General features: G+C 38.9%; 1 protein-coding gene across 2 annotated transcripts in view; it reads left to right on the top strand.

Moving 5' to 3' along the window:
- ROCK1 (Rho associated coiled-coil containing protein kinase 1) overlaps positions 1–13,142 on the top strand; it is a 179,040-nt gene that overhangs the window by 724 nt on the left and 165,174 nt on the right. The window lies entirely within an intron of this gene.

Here is a 13,142-nt window from a genome sequence, read left to right as displayed (position 1 = left end):
GGGGGGGGGGGAGAAGTTCTGTCTGTCTAATTATAATTTCAGAGGAGCTAACAGATTGTTGGCTTCACCTTGAACCACAGTATTTGAAGCAGCGTCACATCTCCTGCTCTGTGGTGTCAAGCCATGCACCTGTATTTGCCTCTCCTTGTTATGGACTCGATATGATGTCTTGTACTTCCTGTTTAGCTTACTGCTCCCTCGCAGAATCCTGAGGTTGTAACGAGCTTTGCTGTCTGGTAGGTCAAAACATGTCCCTCGCTGAACTGTAGGGCTTAAGATGTGTGAGGGTTGGTGCTGTTCTGTTTTGTCTTTAAGACATCAGCCCTCTGAAGGAGGGAGGATCTATGGATGGCTTTCAGGTTGTGGTAATAAGAATGTCTTTTTTTGTTTTGTTCTGTTTTTTTTTAAACCTCTTAATAAGTAACATCCTGCGATTTACAGAAGTACTACTATTAAGTAATCGTATCAGATGTCATACATGGAGGTAGGGTAAGAATGGTTAGACATGCTAAGCTGATGCTAGACTAGCTGTTCTGTAATGTACAGAAATGTATAGCTAAATGGTGTGAAATGTACACCTAAATTTCACCACTAGGTTTCACCCCCTGCTCTCACACCGCCACTTTAACCCACCAGTTGAAGTGTGGTGTGGTAGTCCTTGTTCCTAACATGCCTAGGCAATTATATGAATATGGTGGGGAACCTGGCTACAAACATGGCTTCAGTCTGTGGTTTGGACAGGGCCTCATCCACGTGTTTATCTGCTGCTTAGAGTCTAGAGTCATATTGTTAGCTAGGCTGGAGGACAGTTGTTGGTACCACATTCCCTGACATGCTTCTACTAACCTGTAGAAAGATCTTACACGTGGTTTTGGCCCAGACCTTTGCCTGACTCATTACTACGGCTCTTACAGGGTGCAGTGTAGTCATTAAAGTCATGGTGAGCATCCAGTTTTAATAGTATTTCCTTCTGGCAAGAGATAATTACTTTGTTTCTTATCTTTGACTAGTTAGTATTCGTTTCAAAGAAACAGTTAAAAATTACTATGTCTTGATTAAAATGAGAGATGACTTTAGTATTCAGTTTAGTCTGGTGAGCTGACTTTTGTGCATCCTTGGTGATGTTATTGCTGACTGGAGTTTGTTTTCAACTCTTGTATCTTTATCTCAACTCTAAAAGGTGTTAGAATTGGTTATTTATTACAGGTTTTGTGCTTTTTTTTAGCTCAAGAATGTAATATGTTGCTTATAAAAAAAAAAAATACACTTCACGTATTCTTTCATTGACAAGAGCTCATTTAGAGCTATAGAGTAGCATAATTAATTTACTTTCTGTAGAAAAACAATGTTTTCTGTTTTGTTTTTTTAATAGCATTTGAAGATGGCTAAATTGTATCTAAATCTCAAGTTTCTAACATTTTAAACAATTTGCTTTAAAGAAGCTCAGAAACAGTTCCAAAGGACAGGTGTACACAACTGTAGTTCTGGTGCCCCTTCCTTGGTTCTGATAAAAGTCAGTGCAAATATCTGGGCTGTTTTTGCTTCTACTTATTAAGTTCATAATTTTACAAAGTGTTTTTTTTTGTTGTTGAAGGAATGAATGCTTTTTGTGTCCTTGGCTGCTTTTGCTACTTATAGCACAAGGCAATGGTTCTCTCAAGCTTTGTAGGCTCTGGGCACCCCTCAGGAAATGCCAATTCGTAGTTTTCGCTTTTAGTTTTCTACCTACAGGAAAAAATAATGGTGCAGTTTCTCTGTTGCAGAGAACTCAAAAAGACCACAACTGTGTATTTCTATCTGAAATATCTAGGTTTATCTTGTGAATCATGTTTATACAACCAGAGCCAACCTGAGCAGGGTGTTGGGCCAGGGCAAATCAGCCCATGTGCCCTGGACCTTAAGAAGCTGCCTCTGCCGTGGGCGGTGGGGGGGTGGGTAGCAAGTGGCTGGACAGAAAGCCAACTGTGTGGGTGCAGAGTCACCGTGGCTGCTCCTCCCAGCTCTGCAGGGCCCCCCTGAGCAGCCCTGTACACTCCTAACAGTACTTGCACTGTGTGGCACCATGTATATTGTCCTGGAAAGGATCTCAGGGCATCCTGGTTGAGAATCAGCTGATACCTGGCTTAAGGTATCAGATGAATGCAAGTTTCAGCTGTAATATGTAAATATATTGTCCAAATATCCTAAATACACAAACTTATTTTCTATTTACATAGTTTAAAATTAATTATCACCTTCTCCCTCCCCCCCTTTTTTTTATTAGGTACAATGTACAACTTGTCATATTGGTGTGAAGAAAAACACTCTCAGGGGTAATCTTTTTCTTATAATGGCTTATTTTCATTCCCCTCCTCCCCTGTTGCCTGCCCATTTATTCCTTTTCTTGCACTCTTGTTTCTCCCTTAAATTTAACTCTTGATGTAGCATTGTGCTATTGAGGTTTGTTTGCACTCATTTAGTTCAGGTTCTGGACACTGGCTCCCATGCTGTTTCACATTTTTCTAGCATCAGAAGCAGGGTAGGGGATTACCCAGGTGAATAGCATACCAAGAAAGGATTTATGAATTTATAGTTGTGGGCTTCTCATAGCTTGGGGATATCTACACGATACCAAAAAAGTCCATCTCTAACAGACTAAGCTTATGTGTTGTCTTGTGACTCTAGCATCTGAGCAAAATGATTCATGTGTGTTGGACTCATGGACATGGTTCTTGCGATTCATATTTAACACAGAAAGCACTTGTCTGGGACAGCTTCACAACCAGTTTAAGGTGTAGCAGTATGTCTCTTTAGTAACCTAGATTTCTGAAGTCACCACTTGATGCTTTGTACTGGTTTGTAAGTGAAGAGAGGTAGTGACAAAAGAAAAGAGGAAAAAGGAAAAATGTACTGCAGGATAGAAATATTGTAGTAGCCAGTGAGAAGAACAAAGTGAACTCATGGAAAAAAGATGAGACATGAGAAAATGGAGCAAGAGTAAGAGATTCAGATCTTTGGTTATTATAGGCTTCAGTTAACTTTTATATTATCAGTGTAGGATTTCTACCACCCTTAGTTTAGCTGTGACCTTCGAAGTGATAGCTAGAATGTCTTCAGTGTCTAGCCAAGTGAGAACCTTGTTGGTAACTTTATACAGGTGATATGTTAACTCTTCAGTCAAAATATTAAACCCTAGAGTCTTTATGTAATGTTGAAAGATCAAGTAAAATGATGAAGGGTGTGTCAGATAGCTAGTGAAACACTTTAGGGTGTGGATTAATAAGATGCTGGTGCACACCTTGTGTTAAATAGGACCCAAAGGCAAAATAGGAAATTTGCTATTAATGCAAGCCCTGTAGTGCTTCATTAATAACAGAGCAGTTTTTTGCCTTGTTTTTTTTAACCTATTCAGTGAATAACCTTTCACTACACAAAAGAGTGAAAAGAGACTTAGAAAAGAGTTAATAAGAACAGAAGTTCTAAATTTTGGGGTATCTGTTTTAAAACTGCAAAAAACCCCTCTTGGGCAGAGAGTGTGTGTGTGTGCACACGCCTTTCACTTGATCCAGAATTAACTTAAACAAAGGCTTGGTAAAATTCCATTTGGCTGGGTTTTCAAGTTATCTGAGCACAAAGTCATTTTTCACGCTTTAAATATTGTTTAGACGCTTGGATAACTCAAATGGCTTAATTTAAAAACTTCAAGCTCTTCATAATCCTAATCCTAAAAGATGACAAGTGCCTCTTAACTTGTTAAGAAATTTGGCTTGGAAATAATTGACAGCAGTACAGGCCATGTACGTGACTAGTTTTACCTAGTTTGCATAGAGGTATTGGACTGCTCCAAAAATGTATTATTACAGTGCTTGTTTTATGTAGTGTTTCCCTAGTTCATGATGACCTGGATGTTGTGGTCTTTAAGGAGAGGCAGTAAATTTCCTATATTCAGTAAAAGTCTACTGTAACGTTCTCAGTTGATTCACTTTGTTAACTGCAACACATCACAAACATTTTAGCAAGTAACTTGGGGGAGTGGGGGGAGATTCTAATTCCATTTTTTAGGAGATTTAACAACAAGAACACTTTCTTAAATAGTTCCCTCTTTGAAATTCTTTTCTGTATCTAATATTCCTCTGTCAAAACAATCCTATATGGCAGCAGAATTTTTTTTTAAACTGGTTTAAAAATTCACTTGATGATTAAACACTTCTGGTATTTGGAAAGTTCCATTTTTCTCTATGCTTAAAGAAAATAATTGAGAATATCTTGCTAGTCAGGTTCAGAAACCAATTTTAAATAGGCTAGTGAAAAGTGTAGGGGAAATGCCAGGTATGGGGAAAATCTAAAACAGTGGTTGTCCACCTTTTTAGATTCAAGACACCCTTGGATAGACTAGAGGAATCTCTTGGGAAATGCCAGCTCTTGGTTTTCACTTTTTTTTTCCTTGATTGCAGAAAAATAATAGAGCAGTTCTTCTGTTGCTCCAAGACCACAACTTGAATTTCTATTTGAAGTCTTTGGGTTTATCTTGTGAATCATGTTTTCAAACCTAACATTGTGTTGCACCTCACAATGCCTTTGAAAGGATCTCAAAGCACCCCAGGGTGCTGTGGCACCCTGGTTGAGAATTGCTGATCTAGAATCATAATGCACATGGCTCCTTTTCTAAAGTTGGTAACTTCTTTGGTAAATTCTTTGGCAACCTGGAATTAAAGGGGAGACTTATGGCTGACTTGGAAACCCACTCCACTTTTCTAAGGTACAAATGTGAATGTTATCCACCGGTTTACAGTGTCTTCTAAAAATGGATAATATTATTTACAACTTTGGTTGGCATAATTAAGCCAGAAAGGTTCAGTACTTTGGTCTGGAGATGCTGTGGCTTAGTGGGTTGAGGTACTGGCTATGGAACTTGGCTTGGCAGTATGGGTTTCTAGCTTCTGTCTGATTTGTTTTAATTTTGTGAAGTGTTTTTAGTGTTCAGCAATTGAGGGGAGTGAAGGTAGAATTGATGCTTGGGTGCTTTAGCTGAGTTGTCAAAATGCCAGCATCTTTAAATGTATGCTGCACTTGGTAATTTTGAGCAGAAACTTCTAGATTCCCATTGCTCATTTAATTTTTAAAACCTGTTGGATGCAATTAATTTTGTTTAGCTAGAAGGGGCTTTGTATACGTTTTTTTTTTTCCCCCTAGGATTGAAAGACAACAGTGACCAATTAAGAACAAAACTCAAATCCTTTAAAGGCAAAGAAGCAAATGCTCAAGTTTGTCATACAGCTTATGCTATCCATGAAAATAAGTATGCATAGTTCATTATTATTTAATGATAACACAATCATATTTATTTCTCCCTGTAATCTTAACATATAAATGCAGCTATTTTGGAAAAGAAATATGTTTTTAAAATTCTACAGTATGCATAATTCTGAAGTTATGACTTCTATCTCCAGATTTAGGAGGAATGCAGGGAAATACTGTTGCTTTTACCAGAATTACCATTTCAGTCCCATATTAAAATATACAAAATGGTCTTGATGTATTTTCCTTCCTCCTAGAATATAATAAGAAGAGTGCTTGGGGTTAAGATGTAGATCCTTATCTTTCATGCTGTGGTATTTGTGAGGAGTGTCTGTGTGCATCTGTATTGAGATTTTTCTGAGATTCTCCCCTTTGGATATTTGATACTATTGACATTTTCTTCCCTGAATTAAAAGAAAAAAACAACCCCCCCCCCTCCCCACACACACATGGGAATAGAAATATACTGAAATGGCATAGTTCCTTATTTTGGTTTAAAACTAGGGCATGTCAGGGTATCACAGGGTGTCTTCATCTGTTCAGTTGCAGAAGCTTCATGAAGCCAGACAGCTTGTGAAACAGCATGGGCAGAAATGCCAGGAGTGTTCAGGCACCACCCAGTTATGGCTCATTTAAAACAAATGTAAATAGATTCATCTTCTTGTTCTTTCCATACTTTGCTTAAATCAACAGCCTGATAAAGAAAGCTTGAACTAAAGCTGAAACATGATCTTACTGAATCCGGGGCAGAAGTGCTTTGATGAGCTAGCCCCCCTGTAACATTCCAGGATCTTGAGAATCATCTATGCTCTCATTTAGTTAGCAGTTTTGTGGTCTTTTTTGGGTTCTTTATTGCTAGAGGATATTTAAATAACCATGGCACCAAAAAAGTCCATCTCTAACTGGACAAGTTTACGTGCTGCCCTGTAACACTGACGTCTGAGCAAAATGATTCATGTGTGTAGGACTCATGAGCATAATTCTTGTAACTAGTATTTAATGTTGTCTGGGACAGTCTCACAACCAGTTCAGAGGGCAGCAGTATACCTGCACTGGAACAGTGATTGCCACTTCAGGGTTTTTACTGGTTTCTAAGTGAATTCAGAATACAGTTCAAAGTCTGTCCTGACATTTAGAATCCTTCATGGGATTGGTCCCAGCCAAGTAAGAGAGTGCCACTCCCTCCACAACTATGCAGGAAAAATGAAACTGCCAGGCAGTAAGGGTTGTCTTTTTACACTTACACACACACTCAAGGTTTTACTTCTAAAGCTTTTACATGCTTGATTCCTTTGTTCAAAATGTGACCTTTCTGACTTTCTAACCTGTGAAGGGAAAATGGGGGTGACCACTTATTCAGGAATAGTTAAGTGCTGTGATACTACTATAAAGATATGGGCAACATAAATACTTCTGGGTGTGGGCAGATAAAATAATTAAATTGATTGAGAAGTTGGAAGTGGAACTCTGCCATGGTGTGACTGTATCTGCTTTAGTAGCTTCATCTGTCTGCTATATTGTACAGTAAGTGGTTAGGTAAACTGCAGTAATTTACCCCATTTCATTCAGAGATGAATCTCTGGAGTTTAGTTTCACTTGCTGTAAAAGAGTTGGGTAAAACAGAATGGATCATCTGACATGCTGTTATGAAAAGCAAATTCCCCCCATCCTCCACTTGAAAATGGCATAATTGTTTATCTGTCTGCATCATCAAAAAGCTGATTGCACAGGAAGTCTAAGGTTTAATTCTAGAGTATGGATTAGAATTAATAAAACAATTCAAATTCAACACACAAAAAAAGACATTTAACTATTAAATGTGTAACCCGGGTGGTACTCCAAGAGGTACCCCTCTCCAACTGAAGGGATCAGAGCAGGGGCACAAGCACTGTGGGAGGTGTAGGGACTCTCCTCCCCCTGTAGAGCAGAGCCAGACCACCAATGGGGACTTAACCATATACCTTTTTAATACTGGGAACATAACAGGCATAAATCAGAGGGTATAGTGGACACTACAGTGCCCCAAGGGGGTAGGATTCAAAGGTTAGACACTTACAATCTTTGACAAAAAAAACAGGGTTAACAAAATATAAAACACAAACAGCAGAACAAACAATACAGGTTGGTGAAATATAAAAAAGGCACAAAATGTCAATAAATAGAGGGCCTTGGTACCTGGAAACACAATGGCCCCTTTCCACTACAAGAAGACTTGATTCTTGTTAGCTTGCCCACCCCACATCACCTCAGCTGGGCCTTGAACCCAGATCTCCCACGTGGCAGGCAGGAACACTGCCACACAGCCACTGCTAGTGTTATTGCTTCAGCCTGCTAGGGGTCTTGACCTTCCTGGAGCCCTGGCCTCATGTTGAGCTGCCTGGCCTCTGATTGGACGAGCTGGAAGCAGAGCTGGGAACCTCTCAGCTCCTTGCTCAGATCGTTGCTGGAGCAGAGGGGAGCCTCTCCTGCTGGCTGCAGCCTCTCCCAGGGGATCCTGGAGCCCAGCGGGGAGTCTCTCCTGCCAGCCGCACGCCGCATTGCTTAGCGTCCCACTGCTGCCTGCAGGTCCTGCTCTTTCAGGCTTTTCTGGGGCACTGCTTCTACCCTACTGGCTCAGCTCTTGCCAGTTCTGTGAAGCTCCTTCCTGGTTGTCCCTCACTGGTCTCCCCTGAGTCAGCCCATGCTGTCCCTTTTATCGCCCTCCAGGTGACCCAAGGGGCCAGTCAGGGGACACGAGGGGTGAGTCTCTGGGGCCTGATGGGTGCGGAAAGGGAATCCCAAGTCCTCCAATCATCTTTTACCCCTTCAAAACCCCTGGGCTAGGTCACTGCCAGCTAGCCCGTCATGAATGTGTATGGTTTCGTTTGCTTGTTTTTTTGGGGGGGGTGGGGTGGTTTCATGATGAAATCACTGTATCCTGGCTGCAGTGCATCATGACAAAAATATTTCTAGAGCTTATATTTTCTTAATGGTGCTAGAATGCCTAGTTATTTTAATGGGCACTTGTATGTCTTTGCAACATAAGGGCTGAACTAGAATTTACTCTGCAGCTGACGTGACCTACTCTAGAATTTTTAGGTGATGGAAGATTTCTGCAGTGAGGCCCATGCAGTATTTGAAATTCAGACAGGCAGTCCTTGCAACTGCCTTAGCATTAATTTCGGTAAATATATTCAATAAATATTCTTCCTTTTGGTTATGTATCAAGGCTTAATCCTTTATTCTAACATGGTAGATTAATTATGTCTGTTTTATTCATGTGTGCTAGATAGCTGTACAACAATCTGTATTCAGGTTCATCAGCTTCTACTTATTGGGTGTAAAAATTTTTTCTCGTTGAGGTCTTTTTTTTTTATATTTTAGTTCCTGGGGAAGTGGGGTGTGTGTGTGTCTTGTTTTGGGCGTCCCATTTAAGAGATGCTTCCACAGTCTTATATTTAAAGAGATTATACTAAGCTTAGAACTTAATATGCACATTTTGCATCAAAATCAGGTTTCATTTTCAGCAGACTTATTTTAAAAAAGCAGCTTATTTCACAATACAAAAAGGCTTTTAAATTGGACTTTTAATAAACTTTGTTACCTTTTTACCATATCACATTATTCCTGTCACAGCTTCCATAGTTTGTTCTCTTCATGAAAACTGCTGCTGCTGATGGCAGTTTTCATAAACCATTAAGTGGGGACAAACTGACAAGATTTTAATCTGTCTCTTGGCTGCTAAGGGTTCTGAATAGTTAGGGGCCTAGTGTGTTTAGCTTGTCACCTGCCTTTGCATTTTTAAGCAATTTGTGTCTGTCTCAAGAAGGTGGCAGTCAACAGCATATTGGGAGTGCATGGGTATATTGGGTGTTCTATTGCTTGTGCCTTGATAACAGCAAGACTAGTGAAGAAATACCATTCTGAAAGGCAGCAGAACAAAACCTGAGCTTTTAGAAAGGTATGGGTGGGGTGTGTTACTCTGGTTATTTAAAAATTTCCTTCAAGAAAGGCGATGTTCTTAAAAATTGTTAAAGAGGGAAATAGACGTGCTGTGAGCTTCCAAGAGAGCTTTTAGCAGAACCTGTGAATGTTATTGGATTTGATCTTGCTTGATGTATTTTAATAATAAAAATTACTAGTTGTGCAGAGAGGTTTTTTTGTTTTGTTTTTTTTTTTTGACGAATTGCTTTGCTGACATTTTAGCAAAGGTGGGATTGATGCCCAAGAGGTTCCAGGGAGGCTGAAGGAAATAAACATGACAATGGTTAGGGCAACCTGCACAAGCAGGTTGGCTTTTAACAGAATGATTATAAACAGGATGGTTTTTCATAATAAAAAAAAATACATATTATGGGGAGGGGCTTGTAATACTTCATTGTGCTGAGAGAAGTGAGGCTAAACTTTAAAAGGTGGGGGGAAGAGGGAGGAATTGTGTGCCTGACTTCAGTCTTGTTCAGGTCAGTTTATAATCATGAGCCATTCTTCTATGACAGTTTAGGTATGTGCAGCACTCCATTGCATATACCAGTGGGTGCAGTACTGGTAACAGTGGTGTTCAAAAAAAGCACTTGTGCCTTCCCTTCTTTTCCTGCCCCCCCCCCCACACCTTCTCATTGCTAATGTTTAAGGTTAGCTGGTTCTTTTGTAGGTTCTTTGTTTTCTTAGATTTCTTAGGTAAGAAACCTTTAATTTCTTAGTTTAGATTAATTTGGACTTGTTTCTGTTCACCACATCCAAAAGGGTAAAAGGCTTGGCTTGAATTGGTGCCTGTTTGATCCAGCACTCATGAGACTGGATGCTGCTCACACCAGATGCTTAGTGTGCTTTGAAAAGGATCACATTCTTAAAGATTCTCAGTTTGAAGTGTACCTAACCAGTAGCTTTCAAAGAATAACCACATAAGACTACACATTCTCTTTGCAGAATGTTCTTGATGCTTCCTTTGGGCTCTTTCTGTAAGTCACCTATATTGAAAAAAGCTTACTAATTGTACCAGTTATCCTATGAAAAGATTTAATATTTTTTCATAGGACATGCATTTCATATCTTCTGGCATGGAGGGAAAGAGTTTTCTGCATCTTGATGCGTGCTTCTTGTTATATTATCATTTGTGGGAGAAAATGGTTAGATTTACTGCAGCACTTCAAAGGGCAAAGGAACTTTGTTATTAATGCCTTTTGAGTGAAATTTTGAACCTGTTGTGATTTGTTATGGACTCAACACCAAGAGTCATTTGTAAGCTATTCTTTTAAGCAACCAGACTTAGTTTGAATAGGAAGTAAGTGAACTAAATCTGTAGAAGAACTTACCTTCAAGGTGATGTGTTATTCAGTAGTGAAACAGATTAACTATACAGGAGAAACATGAAATCAACTGAAAATTTCTTATGTGTTTGCTATTTTCAAAGGAGGATGATCTGAGGGTCTATAGTCAGGTACCTTAAGCAGTTTTCATTCCTCTTTCTGTGTCTCATCTAAACTTTCTTGTTTAAAGGCATCTTTTTTACCAACAACATCGTCTTGCAGCCACAACAGAGAAGGCTCTGAAATTTGATGTGTGGAAGCTTCTATCCAAGCCTCTCATCCCTCTTCCCACCTTGGAATTCTATCAATCTGTTCAGGATACTAGATGTATTTTAAACTGTCTTTCATTTTAATACTTTGTCCATAACTTCTAATTCTTTTTGGGAACCCTTTTCAGTAGAAACAGAAGTCATTAAGCATGTGTCAAGGGAATTCAGATCTAAAGGTTTGCATTTATAGCTTGTTGGTAATGAAGAGATTCTATAGATCTAACCCTGGTCAAGGTCTGGAAGTCAACCTTTACAAGGAACTTTTATTCAATATGTAGATGCTAATGTCTATCACAATACCTTTCTACCTATATTGCTTGGAAAGATGTGTACTTCTTCATCTCTATCACTTGGACTAGCAAGTACCTTTACTTTCTGATTGTATGAAACCTTTTCCATATGAAAGACTTTAATTTGACTTATGTAATACATTGCCCCTTAGTGTGTTTAAAGTATATACTCTCATGAGAGTAAGCCCATGATAAAATAAAAAAAAAGACGACATCCATGTTTGTGTGTGTGTGTGTATATATATATATTTTTTTTTAATTTAAAGACTGTAGTGACTGAAAAGTACAGTAAGCCTGGGTAAGATATTCTAATGGTAAATTACACTTGATGTTTTATAAAAAGTACCCTTTGTATAATTTGCATTTTCCCTAGTTTCAGCTTTTTAGCCATTGGCTCTTGTCAAACTTTTCTCTTTTTGAAGTGCTCTTTCCTACCAAACTTTTCTTGCATTGGTCCCTTTAAATTATTCAAAATGGCCACTTACCTGTCTCCTCCATTGTTGATCTCTTGCCATAAACTTTGTTTTAGAAAGCTGGTTCTTGTGGCTCTAACTTATTAGCCTCTTCCTTTCAATTGTAGACACCACAGCTGGGTGCAGTATTGGAGGAGCAGTTTCGTGAGCATTAATACAGTTATTAAAACAAATACTTCCTTCTTTAATATTCCCCTCTTCAGATATTCAAGAATCACATTTAGCCTGGGATCACAACAGCTCACTGAGAGCTCATGTTCAACTGATTGTCCCCCCAACTCCAGGCTCTTTCCTCTCTGTTTTGAAAGTTTGGTTACCATTTCTTGTTCCTAGATGCGTGGTTGTATTAGAAAGTATATTTCTTTATAACAGCACACTAGACTACTGATCAATTTTAACTGGACTGGAGTCGAGAGCTAATTGTTGCAGGACCTTACAACAAATTTTGAGGCATTTTAACATTTTGAAATCAATCACCTAATCGGTGTTCAGTGTATTTCGTGCAAGCTCTGACTTTTTTATTTTTCCAGTTTATTGTGGTGTCTAATGCTTAGTTGATATGATGTGGTATAAGTGTGCTGCTCTGAAAGGGGAAGCTACCTGCTTAAAGGAATGGCAAAACCACTCAAAGGATTTGGGGAGAAGAAGTTAAAAAAATCTCCGTAGGATATTTTTTAAGATCGCTTTAAGCTAGTGATTAAAAAATTTAAATTCCTCCCACTCTTAAAATATTCAGCTCCTCCCACTTACAAGGCAGTATATTTGAATTAGAGAGAGGGCCTCAAACACTGTCTGGAATTGGATTTGCTTTAGTTTTAGTACAAGTCTTGCATAAATTTTTTCATGCAGTGCATTATTTGAATCCTTAATTGTGCACAATTGACTGAAGACACTTTTAGGACCTTGTCTTACTCATAGGCCTGTTTCATTCAAGCCAGATACAATACCAGATTCTTGCATTATGACTGAGGCACCTTGTATTGCACAAGATATTTAACTTTAGGCACACAAAACAAACTTGAAAAGCTGTAACAGGGGTGCTTGCAGATGTTAAACAAAACAAAAATGTGCTTTACTGAAAGAAGCAGTGCATTACTTGGACTTGGGTCTGCAGCGCTTGTATAGATCAGGTGCTTCAGTGGCCCTCTGCTTTCCTTTTTTGTTTTTTTACATTTGCAAGCAGCTAGTTATCCCTCCTATCTGGGGAAGACTTCCCTGAGGCATATTGCTAGGGAGGGTTGCCTGTACCCAAACTTGAAATTAACTGTATGCTGTAGTTTTGCTGGTGTGTTTTATTGCTGTGTTTATTTTTGTCAGTTTTAAAGGGTGTTTTCCATTTGCCTCCAATTGGTCAGTGATATTTGCAATTAACTAGTTCATTTTTGGAACTAGTTCAGTTCCTCTAATATCTTGGCTCCTCATCTGAAAAGGTCCAAGTATAGCACCTAAATAGGTGAGTACAATCTTTGGGGGAAAAATTGCCATTTTCTGTGTTTTTATTTTTGTTAGGTTTGATTTTTTTTTTTTTTTTTTTTTTTTTTTTTTTTT

Source organism: Gavialis gangeticus, unplaced genomic scaffold (assembly GCF_001723915.1).
Source record: "Gavialis gangeticus isolate Ggan-Ray unplaced genomic scaffold, GavGan_comp1, whole genome shotgun sequence".
Lineage (NCBI taxonomy): Eukaryota > Metazoa > Chordata > Crocodylia > Gavialidae > Gavialis > Gavialis gangeticus.
This window is presented reverse-complemented; position numbering and strand designations above follow the sequence as displayed.